The sequence below is a fragment of the Crocodylus porosus genome, unplaced genomic scaffold (genome assembly GCF_001723895.1).
Source record: "Crocodylus porosus isolate Cpor-Errol unplaced genomic scaffold, CroPor_comp1, whole genome shotgun sequence".
In the NCBI taxonomy this organism is placed as follows: domain Eukaryota; kingdom Metazoa; phylum Chordata; order Crocodylia; family Crocodylidae; genus Crocodylus; species Crocodylus porosus.
This window is the reverse complement of record NW_017728950.1, coordinates 36,125,859-36,140,071: the sequence shown is the minus strand read 5'-3', so window position 1 is coordinate 36,140,071 and position 14,213 is coordinate 36,125,859. Positions and strand designations below refer to the sequence as shown.

At 41.8% G+C, this 14,213-nt stretch overlaps 1 long non-coding RNA gene across 1 annotated transcript in view; it reads right to left on the bottom strand.

Annotated features, from left to right (window-relative positions):
- LOC109323748 overlaps positions 1-14,213 on the bottom strand; it is an 89,664-nt gene that overhangs the window by 12,958 nt on the left and 62,493 nt on the right. The window contains exon 3 of the long non-coding RNA XR_002104740.1: positions 4,280-4,440. This is a non-coding gene — a long non-coding RNA (uncharacterized LOC109323748). The remainder of the gene's footprint in view (positions 1-4,279; positions 4,441-14,213) is intronic.

The following is a 14,213-nucleotide window of genomic DNA, read 5'->3' as shown; positions in this document are numbered from 1 at the left end:
GGAGAGCCACGTGCATGATCAGAGGTCAGGAAAACAGACCTTATGATGACAGGCTGAGAGCCATGGGCCTCTTCAGCCTGGAAAAGCACAGGCTCAGGGGCGATCTGGTGGCCACCTATCAAAGGTATTCACCAGGATCTGGGGGAATATCTGTTCACTAGAGTGCCACAAGGGATGACAAGATTGAATGGTCACAAACTCCTCCGCGACCAGTTCAGGCTGGACATAAGGAAGAACTTCTTTACTGTCCGAGCCCCCCAGGTTTGGAATAGACTGCCGCCGGAGGTGGTTCAAGCACCCACTTTGAACACCTTCAAGACACACTTAGATGTCTATCTTGCTGGGATCTTATGATCCCTGCTGACTTCCTGCCCCTGGGGCAGGGACTGGACTCAGTGATCCTCTGAGGTCCCTTCCAGCCTGAATGTCTATGAAATTTTTATTGGTCTCTGAATTTGATTCGGATTCAGAGATTCAGCCTCCAAATTGGGCTGAATCTCCTCCAAATTGAATCAGCAACTGAAGCTTCGCACAGCCCTACTGCATTTTTGAACCCTTAAACAACATGCATCAGCTTCCCACAAAAAACAAACCCTTACAGAAATATTTTTCTTCATAGAGAACCCTATGAAAAACCATTATCTCAGTAACCACCTGAAATTCTCCTCCCCTCCCATTAGTCCTCTCTGTTAGTTTAGCAAAACAAGTGTGTCCAGTCCTTTTCCCTCCACTTCTTGTCTGCCTCTTCCTCTTTGATCTCTTCCTTGTCTTGACTGATGTAATATTTCATGAAGTTCATGCAACTCCAGCTTCAGGCACTCTCTTTCAGCAAAGCCAACTCCTTAAACACCTAGAGGTTTCTTACTTGCCATAAACTAGTTTTACACTAATGAAGTCCTGAATAATGTTTTCTCTAGTCCCTTTGGTATGAATCCATATAGTACCATATCTGTGCTAAGGTTTATTTTGGTGAGACTCGCAAAGTGGTGGACCCTTTCCCATACCCACTTTGCATATGTTCACTCCCAAAACATGTACCACTTTTTCTTCTTCCCCACACCTCTCCCTTGGGCACCTTGCTGAGCTTGCCAAGCCCCATCTGTGTTACACTTCTGTCACTGGCAAAATATTTCTTACAACCATCCATGCTAGGTCAGCATGTTCACCTTTTATATCTTTACCCACCACCACTCCCCATACCTTCTTCACTTGCCCATCTGTGAAGTTTTTCACTGGTACCATTCTCTCTCTCCTTTACCACTTACATCAATGTCTTGTTATCCCTCAGGACCTCCAGCCCTACCTTCTCTATTTTATACCTCCTTCCATCCTGATGTAATGAATCGGAGGTTGCCACAGCCATGGATTCTTCAAAGAGGTCTAATACACTTCCCATTTCTTTCAAAATAGATTGCAGCTGTGTGAAATCCAGTGATTTCCCTGTTTTTCCTGCTCCCTCTATTATTACTTTGCATATCACACATATTTCACATAGATGAAAAGTCCCAAGTCTGGCAACCCCCATCTAGCCAACCTTTCTCTTTTGGCATTGCAGAAGAACACACATTTCCCTCTGCACTTTTGCTCTGTGTTGCCACATTAGTGAGAATACAGTTCCAATAGAATAATCATCAGTATTATAGCCTTCACCACTGCCACTTTTCTGGCAAAGGCCAGTGTCCTTCTGGACCATAACCAAAGTATTTGCCATGGCCTTGCTATCACCTTTTTCCATGCTGTATTTCCTTTTCCTTCAGTGTCCCTTGGGATCCCTAGCACTGTGATTGCTCTTTCTGTTATTTGAAGGCCCAGCTTCTTCAAGTTCCTCCAGTTCCCCACTCCCCTTATATTGGTTTTTGATCTATTTAGTTTAGCCCCTGTTGCTTCTCTATACTCTGATATATGTTTTAGTACCCTATCCATTGAAAGTTTATCTCTAACTGCTACATGTATATCATCTATGCATATTATACATTTTACCTGTCCCCTTCCCAGTATCTTTACTCTGCTTATGACTTTATCTTTTCATATTTTTTGTACTAATGGTTCCATGTCACACACAAATAGTAGTGGTGACAGGGGGCACCCTTGTCTAACCCCTCTATAAATTTCAAAGGCCCTGCTTAGGTGCCCATTAACTTGGACTTGACTCTCTGCTCCTCTACACAATAACCTTATCTAACACAGATATTTCTCTGGGAACCCCATTTTTTCTAGCACCTTGAATATGTCGTCATGATCTACTGTCATATGCTTTTTCTAAATCTAGGGTTGCTAGAACTGTGTTTGTTATCCTGTCTTGAATATGGGACACTCTGATCATTTTGGAGGTCTGTCTACCTGTTTCTGTGCATACCTGGTCTTATGTATTATCTTCTGAAGGTTTTTCCTCCTCCTCAAAGCCAGCATCTTGATCATTGACTTACAGTCCATATTAAGGACAGTTATCTGTCTCCAGTTTTTCAGGAGTTTCTTCTCCCCTTTCTTGAAGAGTAAGATCACAATGCTTGTAAAATCTTTTCCTGCTTCTGCTGTTCTGTTTCCATTATTTCCTTGAAAACTTCCACTATATCCCTTTGGCATGCCTAAAACTTCACATAACATTCCAGAGGCAGTCCATCTGCTCCTGGTGATTTCCCTCAAGGTTTTTAAACACTCCTCCACTTCCTTTAAGCTTTGATCTCTTACAAGAAATCCTTCATTGTCTTCCTGTTTGTTTGTTTTTTTTCTTTGTCTATAGCTCTTCATAAAATCTTGTCACCTCCAACATCTTGTGTTTTCCCACTCAGGCACTGCCACCTTCCCACACTGCTTTAAGCTCTCCTCTTGCTGTGACTAAAGAAGTATTGGGGCTACTTTTCATTTTCTCCCCCCTCAGGGTGCCTGTCTTTCTTTTAAACCAGGTTTCTATCCCTTGCCTTGTTTCTTCTAGCTCTTCTCATACCTGTCTTCCTTCTGTGGCTTCCTTTAGCAGCTCCTGCATCTTTCTTTGCAGCTCTCTCAGCTTTTTTGTTCTTTTCCCCACACGTCTTTGGCCTTCTGTCCTTGAAAAATTTTCCTGTCCTCTTCTTCATCATCATCCACCATTTTCTGGTACTCCCAAAGTATTCCTTCAGTGTTTCCTACCCCTTGTACTGTCTCATGTATGCTTGACATATCTCTTCATCTTGTAACAGCTGCACATTTAACTTCCACAGCCCCTTCCCTCTCATGGGACTCTTACCAAGACTCATTTCCACCTTTAGCATCTGGTGATCACTAAAAGCCACATGTACAGTTTCTTTCTTCCTTATCCTTATTTCTTTTGATACAAATACAAAGTCACTTCTTGATTTTCTTTCCACTGAGGTCTGTTCTAGTGAAAACTTTCTTCCCTGCCTATACATCTCTGAGAGACACACTTTTTTTTATTATGTTTGTTAACAGTCTGGGTGGGTTTTCTAAACCTTCATTTTCTCCTTCCCCTTTTCTGTTGCCTGCCTCAGTTAGTTATAAAATTTAAATAAAGAAATAAATAGCATTCCCTGCCCCCCTCCTGTCCCCAATAGTGCTTATACATTTCTAATTATGTTCCCCCAGTTGATAGTATCATTCATTGCAATCTGCCCCTGATGACCTCTTCTGCCTGCTTTGCTCTCATCTCTGGGTTGAATAATATTGCTAACCCAGCTGCTTTGTTCTCATTTGCCTCTGACCACCAAGACAGTCCCCATCTCCACCTTTTCTCAGAGTGTTTATAATCCCTCTCCCCGGTATACCACATTCTTGTAGGCAGATTATATCTGCTGTTACTTGGTTCAACACTGGTTCAATCTGTTCCCATCTTTTCCTTGTTAAGATACTACCAAAGTTAAGTGAAACTATTGTCAATGCCATTTATTCTTGTTTTAAAATGAGTGTGTGGCAGCAAAGATCAAGCTGCCTGCCCCAAAGACATTCTGGGTCCCTGGGAAAAGGACCCCAAAGACCATAAGGAGTGCTGGGGATGCTGCCCCAAGCACGAACACTTACCTCTCTGCAGACAAGAAGGGAAAGAACAGGATGTGGTAAGATTGCAGACACTGTGATTTACCAGCTCCTGTCAGTTCCCATAGGCTGGGCATGTGATGGAGAGCAGTATAAAAACACACTAGGCAATGGCTGCAGGAGAGGGAAGAAGACAGGGAGAGAGCCAGAAGGTTTAAAAAGACAAAAATGCTTGGACCATGCCCCAGCAGGGGCAAAGGAGGAGAGTAGGAAACGCTCTCTCTTTGAGGCTCAGAGGAGTCTCTCTACTTACCTGAATCCAGAAGAAAAAAAGATGCCATGGCAGCGATCAGAAGGCCACTGGTTACTTGATCCAGTAAAATCAGCAGAGCCTGAAGACAACTAGCCATGAGTGATGGTGTTGTAGGACTCAAAATCCATGAGAATCTCGAAACCAATTGTCCTGCAGCCAACCTGAGAATAATATTAAGGATAAACAGGAGTTATACCTGAGACAGGGACCCCCACTGCTGGGGACGAATAAGCTGTCCCCTCCCAGAAAGCAGAGGGCATATGATAATATCTGTACATAATACATGTATGATAATTCATACAGAACAAAACCCATACAGAACCAAACTCATAGCCAAAAGTTAACAGCATTCTAGGCCAGCAAGCCTCCCTTCTTTTTTTGGTACATCAAGTTGTGGCAGAAAAGAGAGGGCAGACCATGCTGAGAAAAACCTTAGTTGAAAGACTTGTAGGGACCCTGAGGCTAGCACTCAACAAATCCCACCAGTAATGTGAGTAATTTGGTTAAATTAACTCATTCGCTTACAGTGTGCATGTTCCTTTAAGGTTAATCCATGCTTGCTTTGAGCTGAGTGCACCTTTAAGGTTTGTCTGTGCTACTGCTTGGGATAGCTGAGTCCTCCCCCACCCTCACTCTCATTCCTGTAGCCTTTGCAAGATGGTGGATTGCTTTTGCATTTAGGAAGCCTTGCATATTTCTGCCTCCTTGCTGCTTCCTGCCTTCTGATCTTCACACTGGGCTGGAGCCCAGAGGCATTAGTGGCAGGAAACTGCTCTCCAGCTTTTTCTCCAACTCTCCTCCCTCATTATCTGGTTTCTTCTTCCTGGTCTTCAGCCCCTGCAAACATCACCAAATGGGGCCCCAGAATCCCTCTGTCACTCCCTCTCTTAGCCTGTCACATATGCTTAGTTCAGCCCCACCCTCCATGAGGTGAAGCAGGACACAGTTGCCCTATATCTCATCTGCATGTAATTTTTGGAGGATTCCAGGACTCATGACAAAAACACCCAGTTCCAGTCATAAGTGGGAGCTAATTATCACATGGATCCTTTGTGTGGGGGTATCTGGAGTACACACACATACTGAGCAATGCTGAGCTATGGGTTCACCATGAAATGCTGTTGACTTTCCTGGGGCCCAGCCCAGTGGGCTATATGCTAAATCATAGAGCCGATTGGTTTTGGATTAATATCATGCATAGTTATTACAAAAAAAAATTGTGCTACAGCTTGCTGCGGTTTAAAAAAACACAGCTTGCAATGATTTTGGATGAATTAAGTCTATGGGTACCCATAGTACAAAGTCATTGTCTTTATATTTGCCCCTCACTTCTATGTGCTCAGAGAGAACAGACTTGACAGTAAGGGAGGGGGAAGGTCCTGCAGAGGGAAGTTGTGAGCAGAAATCAAGGTGGGGAGGGTGCACCTCACCCACCCGTTTATTTTCCCTGCCATAGCAGTGGAAGGGAGAAAATTCAAGGCAAACCTGTAATAATTATATTCTATACCTGGAAAATTATAACAAACTTATACATTTTCCATATATAGAATTTAATTATGGGGGGTCATCTTATATTCAGAGTAATCTTAGATTTGAGTAAACAGGGTAACTAATTTGGTCATCTCTTCATGCTAATCATCCAAACTGTCAACTTCTACAATATTTTTGTGTCAATACATAGTATATTATTTAACCCCAGCCCTTGCGGAATGTCTCGTCAGTTTATTAGTAGCCTTAGAAAGATTTAATGATCAAACATTTTTTTTCAGAAATGACCACAGGAAAAAGGACAAGTGAATGAAGGGGTAGGTGGATGCTGTGTGTGATGTTCCTTATCCATGGTAGTGCTGAGCCTTTGCACTAGCTTCAGTAATGTGTCTGAAATGCTCTGTTGGCCTTTTCTCTTCCTGCTTTGTGTTTCATCAGAAAGTTTGCTTTTTAAGACATCCCACAAATGAGAGAGCTGTAAACAAAATGAGGATTTCTAAGCATCTCTGAGCTGCCATTCACTCACTCTACGGGGAGAACAAGCCAGATGTCACTGAAGTCTGTGTTTGGGAATCCTAAGAGTAGACTTGAAAGCCTGCTGGCTGCTTCTTCAGATTATCCAAAGACATGAGCTGTCCTTTGCAACCTTTGGCTAACTGAGGTTGTATTGTTATACAAGTACCATCCCATTATTTCTGTGGGTAACTTTTAATGCCTGTAATAATAATGATGCTTATAGTTACCTATGTAACAGTGCTGAGGTTTGTAACTGCAATAGATTCACGTTTCTGTGGTACTTGGAGATCCTTGGATGAAAGTGCCAAATATAATCATCAGCAATATCCTTCTAGCTCTAATTAGATGATTGAAGGACAAGCCCTTTAAAGCCTGAGTGATGCTGTGTAGGAGAGATTGTTCCTCACTGAATCTCTTAGCATTTCCTTTTTTATTTTTTAACTATGTTAAATGATTTAAAGTGAACAATCCATGTACTGCATTTACATCCTTGCTTAGCTGTTTTTCTCCTAACATAATTGTTGTGAAACTTGTCTTGGGATTGTTTTTGCTTTGATTTATCCAAAAATGATTTGCTTAGAAGGAGTGCAGGTTTCTGTGTGTGTAGGAATAATGATTGATGATCGCTGCTTATTGTAGCCTACTCCAGCACTCATGGGCATAAATGTGAATAATGTTAGCACATTTGGTGTAGCTTTAGTTTGAAGTGGGCTTACTAGCTGCATAATATTTCTCTGAGCATATTTGTGTAGTAAATGTAAAAAATACAAAGGCATTATGAATTCTGTACTCTGTCCTGAGCATTGGTTAAGATATTGTCTCTTTTTTTTTACTTATGGCATTTATACAGCACCAGTCACATTTTTTTCACATGCTGCCACTAACAGAATTCAGTCAAAACTCCAGAGATTTTTACTTTTGTTTAACGGTGTTTCTTTGTTTCTGTCTTGTGTGTTCCCACATTATGCTTATTTTATGAGCTGGCTTCTGCAAGACAATGTTTCACTAGGCTATGTAAAGAGCAGGACAAAAATTCTGGGCTCCCATCAGCTTGATGGGTAGACAGGATTGCAGTAGTTCTGAAGATAGGAAAAGGAAAGGTACTTTGTAAGACAGCTTTCTCCTTCTCCTAGTCTTCCAAAGGGAAGACTTACAATGGCATAAATGAAGGGGCAGGGGGAAGGAGTGGGTGTGAGACATCCACTGCTCTTTGAATGCCGATGGGAGTTAGGTACTTGACTATGCTGTGTGTTTTTCAAAATCTCCCCTTACAGGCTGTGCATGTGGTAGTGAATAGGGAGCTGATGGAAAAACTTGAGCACTTGTATGATGAGGTACACAGGAGGTGCCAAAGCATGAGCTGGAGACTGACGTGACTGTCAGCCCTGTGTATAGGGCATGGGAATGGTTTTGTCTGAAAGGGATGGACAGGAATATCTTGGTGGTGAAGTCATCAATAAAATCAAAGGTACAACTGGTACAGAAGGCCTTACTATGTTGTTTGTCAAGCACTATAAGAACACCACCACCTACAATACCACCTGTCTCTAACATAATAAATCTTACCAATCAATCTCAAAACTGTTAAAGAAAAGATGGTGACAAGTATCATATTTTTTTTCTATACACACTGAGTCAATATAGAAGCAAAGTGACTTGTCCTAAAGAGATTGAGTAAATAAGTGGCAACGCTAAGAGCAAATCTGAGGTCTGCTGAGTCCCATTTCTGTGTTTTATTACAATGCTACTTTTCCAGCTGGAGGACAGATATCTTTGAAAAAAGGGTTAGGTCTGAGAGCTGGCTGGAAAAATTCTAATGAAACAAGGTTGCCTAGAAAATGACAGTTTGTTGAACCTGAACTTGTTCTTCTGAATTGTCTTGGGTTTAGCAAAGACTTGCTAGAAACAAGGCAAGGCTCCAGATGGAACTGTGCTTCATTTCCTGGAGTATTATCACAGAACTAGGAAGTGAGTGCTTATAGGTTTTATTGAGCAACTGCAGAGCTTTGGGAGCCCAGGTCATTTAGGAAACACAGTATCATGGTTTTTCCACAAGTTTCTTTGTATTCCCGGGTCACAGGAAACTTTGAAAAAGTTGGGGTTGAGCCTGATCTAGACCCAAACCAAATTGCATACAAACAGAATTTCCTGAGGCCACAGAATTCTATGAGCAAATTACTCAAATTATCTCCCGTTTCTTACCAGCATCCGTTCTGTTTTATGTAAGTTAGACCTTAGCCAGCTGAATTTTATGAGCAGCTGCCGTAATGATATAAATGGTCTTCAAAGCAGAGCTTGAATATTCATAAGGCCTTGCAAAAATTATCATAAAAAAATCACCAGTGCAGTCACAGCATCTACTCTCTCATCCTTTACCATGATGTTGCTAATGATGAGTCCACTTTGGGAGAATCAGTTGCACTGACAAAATGTTACTTAGGCTTGTTTTAATATGAAATGGATATTTCCACATCACAACTTCACTAGAGACAGGCCAGATAGTAGGCTTCATTCTGAAGAGGGCTATTGTAGGCCAGATTGAGGTATATTGTTAGAGCTATATGCAGGGAAGCACCTCCTCCAATATACATATCCTAGCTAGTAGCATTAGTGCTTTGTCTTCATAAGCATAAAGAATCAGTCAGGAATTACAGTCAAGTTAGTGCTATGTATGAAATCAAGTTAACATGATGTCTAAGGCACAGATTAGTATTTGGTCCCCTCTACACATGCAGGTAAAGGTGTGATAAGATCACATGCACAGCAGGAGACGTGTTTGTGGGATCATGTGTTAGATCCCATCGTGCCTTTTAGCCAGTGCAAGGGGAGCCCAATCCTGAGCTCCCCCTGCATTGGCCAGAAGTAGACTTCTGTAACTGGGAGCCCCATGCCCCCCCATTAAAGGGATCCCAGCTGTAGGGGTGCCCCATGTACTGGGAGATTGCAATCCCTCCTACTCAGGGGTGCATGAAACCCCTGGGGCCAGAGGATCACCACTGCATTCATCTCCCTACAGGGTTCAGGAAACCCCAGGGCTGGAGGATCACTCCAGGATGGGGGAGATCACCCCTGTGGCAGTCCTCTAGCCCTGAGGGTTTCATACACCCCTAGAACTGGGAGATCATTCCAGTGGCAATTCTACCACCTGATGGAAGCACACTGCAGAGAACCAGCATCTACAGCTGCTGGGGCTGAGAGTCCTCAGAAGCTGTGGGACTTGCAGTCATGGCTGGGCATGGTGCACCCATGCAACTGGGAGCCTTGTCAGCTGACGAGCTTCCAACTGCAGGGGAGACACTATTACACATGCAAATTAAAGTTCAGTAGCAACCAACTATCAAGTTAGTACACATTTTTGAGGTCTAACATTATAGCTCGTTGGAGCTATCTCTCATGTGATAGTGACTTTGCATGTGTAGCTGGTCTCAAGATAATTGTGCGATTAACCAGTTAATTGTGCAATACATGAAACATGTAGAGGGGACCTCAGTGAATCCAGCTAATTGTAGGCAATTCCTAAAATAAGTGAAGTATGGTGTATAAGCATAGCAAAAAGCAGCAGTCCAACTCAGTCTTAGTCTAGAATGTTTTTTGGGTTTTTGGGAGTTTTTTTAACTTGGCCTTTGAACAAAGTACCATATGCAAATTCCTCTTTATGCTCTCAGGTAAGGATGATGGACAGTCTGTGATATTCTAGTGTTTGAAGAAGACATTCAGTCTTTTATATGATTGTCCCTTTTTATTTTAACATAAGATCAACATAAAAAGTATGTACGTATGTGAATGTGTTTGGGTGCATATGTATGGGGGGTGGAATTAAATAACATTGTCTTCAAAGCAGAGCTCAAAATAACCATTAGGCTCACTAGCAGAAACTGCTTTATAATGGCAGATAACAATGATCTCCTGCTGAGATCAAGGCCTCTCTCCAGGTCTTCAAAGGATTGCTTACAATAAGAGCCAAAAGCTTTCCTTTCTGACATGAAGATGTGGCTTCAGACTAAGTTCTATTTTTTCCCTGGCTGTATTTTGTATACTATTTTGGTTTTCACCGACAAAAAAGCACCCTACTTCTTACTTTCTATAGTAAAAAGAAAGAAACAGGAAAGGAAAACTTGACTTAGTACCCAGAACTGGCTTGATAGGTGATCTTGGAAACCTGAAAGCTAACATGTGTCCAACATCACCTGGACTGTTTATCCACATAAATAACTGGTCAAGACTCAATGCTGTCCAGAAGGCCCTTTTTGAAAAGGCATTTTCCACATTAAAGCATCTTTCTTCACTCTCAGGAAAATACACTGCATGGTTAATTTAAACCTTTCTTCCAGACTCCAGACTTCCAGACTTCTAGCTAGAAATACTAGATATACACACGAGCCCCCTGCCCAGGGGACAATAAGGGATGAGACTGAAGGAGGAGGTGCCAGGTAAAAGGAGGAAGGAGTTGATTCTTTACCTCTTCCATGAATCATAGGGGCCACTGCAGGATTGGTACAAACACCTGGTGCAGCTGAAAAGGATGGGGAAAGCTACCTCCTCTTTACCAGTGTATTGGCAGTACTGCAGGGATTAATCTGATCCAAGAAGACGATAGCACTGTTGGTGAAAACAACGTTTTAGGGCTAAATTCTATGCTGATTTACACTTCCCTACAATGCTATAGGTTTCCTTGGTTGTTGCACCTAGCACAAGCTGGCAAACCAAAAAAAAAGAAAAAAAAAAAAAAGCCACGCTTGATTTCAGTACTGTGTCCAATATTTCCTGCTGAACAAGTGCACCACAGAGATGTAGATGCTGTTTGTTTGTTCTGAACAACAGTTCCTTACGACTTGCTGTATTCCACTGCTGGTCGGGCCCCCTTCTGTAGAACATAAATGACTTGCTCTTCCCAGAAATGTTCTTCCACCCTGGCAATGTATACCCTCCGTCTGCCACTCTGAGGTGCAGCTAAATTCTACCTATTATAAATAAATCATTCCTCAATTAATTTGTTCTTTTCGCTGCTTAAATACTGGCTTTATTTTCAACATTCACCGTTTTATTGGCCCTATGATATCTGCATGAAGCCTGCATTTTGAGAGCTAAACTGTTTTGCCTTGCTTCCTTTCTCTTCCCTTTTTTCCCCTCTGGTCGTCTCCCTCTCTCTTTGTGTATGTACGAAATATAGAATTTTATCCTTCTCCTTTGAACAAAAGGCTTCTGCTTTATGGTTAAATCAGTTAGAAATCGTTGAGTATGAAATTATCTGGCTGACTTCAATATAAAGATATTCTGGAAATGTTCCCTAATTATAGTCTGATTTTCTTTCTGAAAGCAAATTAGATTGGGACTGACTATTTATAGTAACTGAAGAATGGATACTTCCTATTATTAGGAAATCAGGGAAAGTTGGCATATGATTAGGATTTAGAACCATACTCTTCTCTGATATCAGCCCTATACATTAGTAGCTTGACCGACAGCCACAGTTGTACTGGTAGTTTATACCAGAGTTAAGTTAGAGGAGAGGCCATTGGACTTTGAGGAACTTCATGTTTGTTGCCCTTATTCTCCTTCCAAAATGGAAAGACCTTCAAGTGTCTCCAGCACTACATTAGATGTCCACTACTTCCACTTGGCTGTCCATTTTATTTCTTTTATAGGTTGTTTTTGTGAGCTGCTGCATACTTAGCCCTGGAGGCTGTAATTCTGAATGTGTTCTCAGAATATGTTCAACAAAAAAAAATCTGTACTGACTTTTGCCCTGTCAAGTTACCTTGATAGTGATCCGTACTAGAAGGAATCATCTGTAGGGAGAGAGGTTAGTTCAGTTTCCCAAACTCCTTCGGTTTCTCAGTCAATATGGAAGTAAATCTGTTTGAGCTGTAACACTAATGTGGCTGCATTATGGATAGCTGCAAATCTATTAGAGCATTTTAAACCAGCCAACAACTCATAAGTAAGAGGTTCCATATACAATTCCCAGTGCTCTGAGTCTTTCTCTCCCTTGTTACAGTAGGGAAAAATTCCATAAGTGGAGCTATTTGAATGCTGAATTATTAGGTGGTGGCATCTGAGAGCTATAATTATAAACATGACTCAGTATAGTGATGCAGCATGATACAGGCTATTTTTTTATTTTTTGTAATAATTTGTATTGATTTTTTTTTCCCTGTAGGTGCCAGTAACCCATATCAAATTAAGAACTAATGTATTTCTAGTGTTTAGATCAGGTTCTTTAGTAGTACAGATCTCAGTAGTACAGACTGTCAGTGCAAGATACCCAGAGTATTTTCTCAGCTTCTCAGTCTGGTTTTGTATTCTATGCTAAGCTCTGTACAGATGAGACTACACTACTACCCAAAACAGCTGATTTAAATCCAATGGGCTTATCCAGATGAGTGTACATCTGAGGTTTGTGGCACATGTGCACCTGTTCTCTGTGCTACTAATTATCAGCCTGGAAGGGTTTTTTTGACACCAGGAGATCCTAGTGTCAAAAAAACCCACCACTAAAAAAAGTGGTGCAGAGCATGTGGCAGCAACATATGCCACCAGAAACAGAGCCTGGCTAGCCAGAGCCATGGTCTGGCTGCTGGCCAGACTTGAAGCAGCTGGCTTAGCACTGCTGCTGTGCCGGGAGGCTCCCAGATCCCCGCCAGGACCTCAGGAAGGCTGCTGACACCAGCCTCCCCTACCACATCAGAGTCAGTTTGCCATGTGCCATATGCAGGGGCATTTCTGGGGACAAATAGCAGTGGCACAAATATATGACATTGCTATTTGTCCCATGGGAAACGTGTACCCTTTCACGTACGCACTAATCAAGATGTGCCCAGTGAATGCAACAGAAGCACTCCTGTTTTTGAAAGTTTTAAAGAAGCGGGGAAAGAGGGAACAGGAAGAGTACTGGAGTTAAAGAAAAATCATTCAGTGCCATACAATCCACTACGGCAAACTTGAAATAAGATGGAGTAGTAGGGTCTTTTTAAAGACAAGTGATGTCTGTGTGTGGATGATCCACAGGACATTCAGACAGAATCTCCAATAAAATGAAAGCAGCCATTACATAGGTTTTAAAAACTAGCTGTGCTAGCTGACACCCTACTTTTCATGTTGTAGTCTGTCATTATAAAGTCAACAGGATGGACATAAGTTGATCAGTTGCTCAAAGAAATATGGAGCTATGAACAAAGGTAATATGAGCATTACTGAGAGTTAGGGAAAAGAGAAATGATAAAGTCTTGTAGTGATCCTTGTAGTTGCTACAGGGAGGGAGGCCTTTTTAGGGGGAAGATTAGGGACAGATTGTTGCATTTGTGTATCTGAGATTCCTTTTTGTAGAACGTACACTTGCTTCCTTGTCCCTTGTTATATTGCAGTTGTGAATAAATCCTTACTCCCTCTGAAATAATTCTATTGAAGGTAAGGGGCTACTTCTGCTACATGTTACAGAATCAATCCCTGATTTCTTTCTAACATGGTAGCAAATTACAAAATGCTACTCTCCACTTCATACTGGGCAGTGTAATAATTAACATCTTCAAAGCCTTTGTGACATAGCTTAATAGGAATCATTCTTTCCATTTTATAGGTGGGAAAACTACCATTAAAAACGATTAAGTCAGTTAACCAATATTGCACAGTGAGGGAAGAATAACATTTTAGGAATTCTGATTCAGAGTCCATTGACTATCTGTGGCCATTATAAGTATTGAAAGATATAAAAGAACATCCAGGATCAAAACAATCTTCATTTCAACTGTTATCCGAGCAGAGAACCTCACCTAAGCTTGGTATCTTCTCCAAACCTGCACCTGGGGAGAGGAAACCAGCATTATGGTTATAGGTTAGGGGCTGACCCTCTCAGCAGCACAGAGGCAGAGAGGGATCTTGGAGTCAGGATTGACTCCAGGATGAATATGAGTCGCCAATGCGACAAAGCAAT